This window comes from Morone saxatilis, unplaced genomic scaffold (genome assembly GCF_004916995.1).
Source record: "Morone saxatilis isolate NCDOM2014 unplaced genomic scaffold, NCSU_SB_2.0 Contig7, whole genome shotgun sequence".
Lineage (NCBI taxonomy): Eukaryota > Metazoa > Chordata > Actinopteri > Moronidae > Morone > Morone saxatilis.
In genome coordinates, this window is record NW_023340246.1 from 11,689,429 (window position 1) to 11,696,050 (window position 6,622).

A 6,622-nucleotide genomic window follows, 5' to 3' on the forward strand; every position below is an offset into this window, starting at 1 on the left:
ACACACACACACACACAAGCTACATGGTCAACAGCATTGGAAGCAGCACATGGTAAGGTACAGGTGAACAGCACTGTAAAACAGGTAAAGTTAAAAAAAAATATTTTAAAATAAATGGATTCTTCGTATAGAGAATACCTGATTGATGTAAGTTACCTTATATAATAAGATGTGTTTTAAAAGCTTTGGGACAATAACACACTTTCCTTAAAGCTTCTTTAGAAATAACAAAGTAAAAAAATAAATTGTGTCCAGTCTCTGTGCATAGCATCTACTCTATATTGTGGTAAATGTGGTTTTGTAGTGTAACAAGCCATAGCAGCTGGTCTCCAGTGTCATCCTTAGGGAAGGGATCATGACCAAACAATATCAATAAACAGAAGAAGAGCAGAGCCATAAACAAAACCCACTGGTGTTCAGTTTTATAAAAGCATCACTCAGTTCCCACCCACAGCACAAATGTGTCTTTTCAAAATATATTATACAATCTATTCACATTTGTGTGTAAGAAATGGTAAAGATGTATACAATTGTGCAAAAATTGATCAACATATTCCTACATAGTATCTTCTACTGTACTTACAGCAACTCAGTGGTTTTAAATAGGAGTCATAACACACAAATGACACAAAAATGTAATATACAGTATATCTTTGCAAAAGTCACCACTCCAGATAAAAATAAAGGTCTAATTAAATCTCCTCTTGGTCTGACTTTAATTAACTGCTGTAATACTACTTGTCACTGCCCTTGTGCCTTGGGCTGTCTCATGCCTTAATCTGATCAGATAGTACAAAGCAGCTCTGTCTCTTACCTCAGCTCCTCCACTAGACTGAACAAAACCAAGCTCCGCAGTGGCGATGAGGTAACCGTGAAAGACATTTCAGTAAATATCAGTGACTGTAAACACAAACCTGCAATCAACCACAAATTGGCCTGAAGGGCTTAGTGATCTTAAAACAAGTCATTGACTGACTGTGTTGGTGCTCCTTCGTTAGCTGTGTGGGTTCATACTGTGATGCTCTGCTTCCCCGCCTCAAGACAATACAGCAGGGCCACTGAGAGGTCAATGGAAACATAGGCCTGTGAGGTCATGTGAAACGCCCCCAAAAATGTTGTGGTTAACATTTATGACCTTTGACCCTTAAATTAAGAAATAAAGAGTATTGCATTGACACGTCACAAAAAAAGTATGAAAATCCAGTGTATTTTTGAGGTAGCCTATTTATTAGTCTCTGTTTTCCCAAGAGATACTTAGGAACTCCAGTTGTTATGGGAAAAAGTCACCTTATGTCTTGATCTTCATTGATGATTTAATTTAACTGACTGATAAACCTGCTGAGGCATTTCATAATGAAGCCTTCATCAGAACTGATCTGTAGCATCAGGGAGGCCTTTTTTTAATGCAATCAACAATAAATAGGAAAAACAGTTACACCTGTACACCTGTGGAAACCCAACAACTGAATGAAATAAAAACAATTCTAAAAAAATAACAAAAGTACAAATTTAAATAACTAATATGGAATATAGTTTTGTGATTATCATCTATAGTTTCATTTTAATAATTCAGTTGATTCGGATGGGATCACTGTAATTTAAATGTTTTTTATGGACAAATAACATTTAAAACTTGATTGTTTTGGAAGCTGTATGGGTAGGACATTACAAAAAAGCTTTAAAAGTGAAATAGTTTAGACTGTGTGGGACCACTGGATTAAGTTTGTCTATCTAGAACATCGGGAGAGAAGTTTTGGGAGATCTCAGCATACAGTTTTGAGCATGTTTAGTTGCGTGGTGGATTTGAATGATACTACTGTGACTGTATTCTCTTACATTTGTGCATTTAGACACTGGAGTGAACCGTCTCAAGGGAGAGACTAAGTGCAACCTAAATGCCTGCTAACCCTGAGAGATGTTTCAATTCACCTTCAAGTCAAATTACCCAAGGTGTCTTGCTACATAAAGCGTCCTCCGTATACCTCGATCTGAAGTGCCGGTTATTTTTCCTGCTCTGAGCGTTGGTCTACCTCACCTTCCCCGCCACATTGGATTATTTAGGGGTCTCTTTATATAACCCACATGCCTGCGTGTGAGTCATGATATGAGAGGCTCAGATGGTAAAGGAGTCCCAACCGGTGCCCAAAAGACGTGTCACTAGTAATACCTCCCCTCCAGACCTGAGGTGTCTCCTTTCGTTGCGCTGTGGGTCTCTGTGATCTGTGTGGAAGGGCAGCGCGCCAGGGCCCAGGCATGCCGTTAGCAGCTCACTAACATAGCATTAGCTCCACGGTCATCTCAGTGGGCCTGTGCTGTCTCAACTGTTTCCTCACGCTCGGCTACACACACCTTCTGTGGCTCCACACCGCTTGTTAGCCGGCGACCCCCTCTGTCATAAGACCACCCTCCCCTTCTCCTCTTCCCCCTGACCGTGTCTCCTCCTAGGCCTTTATTCTCCTTCTTTTTTCTCTCTTTCTTCCCTCTCACTCACTCAATCCACTCCGTTGAGGGTTGGAAAACCCTCAGCAGGGGCAAAGGCATTTGACTACCCCGCTAAGAAAAGAGAGATGAGGATAAATAACAGAGAGAGTGCCATCAGATCACTTTCTCCTGTCCTTGTGTTTGGGGTTGTGGGGTTGCCACAGGCGACCTGGAGAGGAATGTGATGCTTGTTAAGGAGACGTTCCTGGGAATGCAGCTTGAACGCCGTGCTGGGAGCGAGAATCTACTCGCTAATCTGTCTGTTCCTCTGAGGCGCAAGTCTTCCTGGCGATGAGACGCATTCTGTTACCATACACACACACACAAACACACACACACACACACACATCCTAACTTACAGTCCCAGCCAGACGACATCTCACTCACCCCCGAGGGAGAGAGCAAATGAGGAGGAGGTTCAGAGGGAGAGGGAGGGAGGCTGGGGAAAAAGGGGAAGCAGATTAGGGAGGTAGATGACATCTCATCTCTGACGGGGGGGGGGGCATTAGACGGAAACAAGGGGAGGACGGAGGGGTGTCAGGGAGGTGGAGAGGAGAAGGGCGGGGGCAGATGAGATTAGGGAAAGAGGGAACCAGGTGGAAGAGTAACTTTGATGTGGCAGAGGAGGTGAAGAAGACCAAAGTGATGAGTGATGGGTGAAAAAGGTGGGGAGAGGAGAGCTAGTTCTGCCACAGAGGTAGCTGGACTTCATGATATCATGGTGTCTAGGTAGTGGGGGAAAGAGCGAGAAAGTCTGAGGGTGAGGTGTGAAGGGGGTGAAAAGGGGGTGAATGGTGGGGTTAGTGGGGCGTAGAGCAGTGTTCTTGAGGGAGTGCGGAGGATCCTTGGAGTCCTGGCACCTTATGGCATGGCCTGCAGTCAAACAGATGCTGCAGGCCTTGCCAGCCTTGAGCAGGGCACAGATGAGACCATTTAGAAGCAAAGGAGGGACGTGCCTTGTCTTACAGAGCAGTGCAGGAGCGTGTGTGTGTGTGAACCTGTCTCTCAAAGAAAAGAGAGCGTGAGTTGTTTGTTTAAGTTATGCTAATGCGCATCACTTGTCTTCAGTTGCTTATACATTCAGTCGGGCTTGGACCACGATGCCCTGGGAGCCAGCTGCTAACAGGAAGTAGTCTTCTTTGCAGGTTCCGGTTCAGCAAGTACACATTTAACTACACTGTTTATTGTGTTAAAAATGGCTCACATTTGGGTTAGTGGGTCCACATTCATCTTACTGATCTTCTATTTTGAGAGGATGAGGCAACAGCAAGAAAACAGCAAAGGGGGAAAAAACATCAACAACCTCTTTGCTGTGGAGGAGCTTTTTAAAAAGAAACAAAAAGTGGCATAACTAGGGTTATCTGAGATTAGTCTGTTGTTTTGTTTAGCCCTGACCAGTCTGTAGTGTGTGATATAACCATGCCGCTGATGTTTTTATTAGATACCTTAACTGCGGTAGCTGTTACGAGCAGAAAATGTCTGTGTTACACACTAAGGCATTAAAACATGGGTGTTAACCAGACAGTGAGGATCCAACAAAAAAAAGGCCTTGAGTTGTATTGTTGGAATTGTACAGTCTGGGGTTTTGTGAGGTTAAATCACATTGCGGACTAATAATGTGTTTGCTCTTGTCTGAATAAGTTGATGAATTTGTAAACTTGGTTAATTTTTCCTTTTCACATAGAGAAAAATCCAAGCGAACCAAAATTCATCCCTACAAACCGCGTGAGAAAGTTCACTCCACTTATTGGTCAGATGTGCCTAGGTCACCTACATTGCTACACCTTTCTTTATTCTTTGACTAACTGCTAATACGCAGGCTGCTACAGTTTGAGCACTCTTCTGCGTCAGAATGCTAACCACTCCTGGCTGCAGGAGCCGTTTAGCTCAAACTTGTGGAGCACGCTGGTAGTTGGGTCGGATTGAGGTTAGATTACGTTTACACCACAAACAAACCTTTCCAAAGTACATTTGGGACCGTCCGAGACCACCTGTTTTCAAGGGTCTTGCTGTAGGTCTAAAAGCGCAGGTGTGAAAATGGCCTCAACCTCTGCTGTTGCAGTTTCAACTATTCTTTTTATTAATCTGTCTATATTAACTCTACTTTTGAGATACTACATTTCTGTAGTTTTCTTTTACAAAACTCAATATTTTCATGTATACATGTCACCAAAAAAAGGGAAAAATTACTTGAAAATGTAGGGGCGCAATGACCATCGGTGTTAAAAGTGGCAGGGAATAGGTTTCATTACATCTAACTCTCTTTCCATCTCGTCCCTCTTCACAAATCACACCTGCATGTTTAAGGATGGTAGACAGGTTAGAAAAAAAAAATACGCTGGATCTTTACTTGAGAATCTATGCCTCTGTTTTGGAAAACTACTGACTCTAGTGGGTGGAAGCATGAAGTAAGTGGAAGAAGAGCAGCACCAACTCTCTCCTCGCTGTCTATTCTCTCTCCTCCATCTCTATTTTTTCAAGTGTAAGTGATAATATCCTCCCTTTTTCTACCTCTCACCGGCTTGAGTGATTTGCTAAGGCGGTGTGTTCATGTGTGTGTATGTGTGTATGTGTGTGTGCGTCTCACATTAGCCTTTTTCCATTAAAGCAATTTCGCCGCCCATTGTATTCCTGAAGAGGACCTGGGAAGTCACTAATGGTGCCTTGCGTCCACACTTGCGCGCTCACACACACACACCCGCCGCACATGCACACAGCAGAACATCTCTCAGCGCGTGCTATCATCACCTGTCGCCTGATTGCTGTAAAACACACACATTAGCATAGAATGAGACACATTATCACTCCTGATTATGGGACGCTAAGAGGTTTCACAGAAAAAAAAAGACCTCGCACCTTTTCTCCACAATGCCTGCTGCTAGTGAGATAAATGCATGTTGTCCAACATCTCTGACGCTACCGAAACAGCCTGAAGACTCTGCTGATGGATTTAATGGCCTCTTGTTGTCCATGTTCACAACTGCTCAGATTTGTCATGTCAATACTAATTTTTTAAAATTCAGACTGCGCCGTGATCCGGCTGCCACCATCAAAACATGTACTTTGTATGTTTCTGGCTGTTTTGAAAGTAGAATGAAAAGCGCCTGGCGTGTGGTGATTTCAATAGGTTATTACTTATTTTAGTGGGAACAAATCTAAGTAGGAAAACACACACACACACACAAACCCACACCACATCCGCAATGAGAGAGGTGACAGTGCATGGTTAGCAGGTGGCCCCCTCTTCCCTGTCTTGATGAGTACAGGAAGTGTCAGTCGTGTACAGCGGGGGCAGAGGACACTTGTTTGAGTCAAAGGTCACCCCTCTCTTCTTTTAGCACTGTTTTCTTAAGTCTGGGGTCCCTGATGAGGTGCCGCCACTTTTGAAAGGCCCCACTCATTTCAGGGGTGGAGGAGGAACTGGAGGAAGGAGGGAAGACGCTGTCATTGATGAGTTTTAACTATTTTCTTTTAGTCTTTCTGGGTTTTTTTTACCAGCATCCTGGAAATGGAGGAAGGGCCATGTCTAGATCCCCATATAGCTTGGCAGGGTCACAAGGTGATGGGTGGAAGAGTCTTTAGGCTAGGATGGGAATTCCCCTGCGTTTGGGTTTAGATCATGGTGTCTTGTGTGTTAAATATAAGGCTACAACCAGCAGCCGGTTCGCTCAGCTTAGCAAAAACACTGGAAACAGGGGGAAACAGCTAGCCTGGCTACATTAAAAAAAATTGTACCAGGCTCTTTCACTAATTAACAAGTTTAATCAGTTTGTTTAATCTGTAAACTAAAATCTAAAAACCTTAAATTTAGTTTGCAAAAAAGCAAATGTTACCAGTCTTTTTGCTAAGCTAATCTAACTGCTTTGTGACGTCAGTCTGTCACCAACCTCAGTTAAGCTTTGGTATGGATCTTCTCATAGAACTCAATGTTATGAAAATGTTAAAATATTCCTTTTAGGATCTATTGTCAGAAATGGAATATAATATTCATAGACATGTTTTCATTAGTGTATAATCACCTGAAAATCAGTTGTGTTATCATTACCTCAGAGGGAATGGGTCTTCCCCTATAGAGTCTGGCATGTTGAACCACCATGTTTCAAAGTAGCCAAGAACAGACAAACCAAAAACTGGCTCTAGA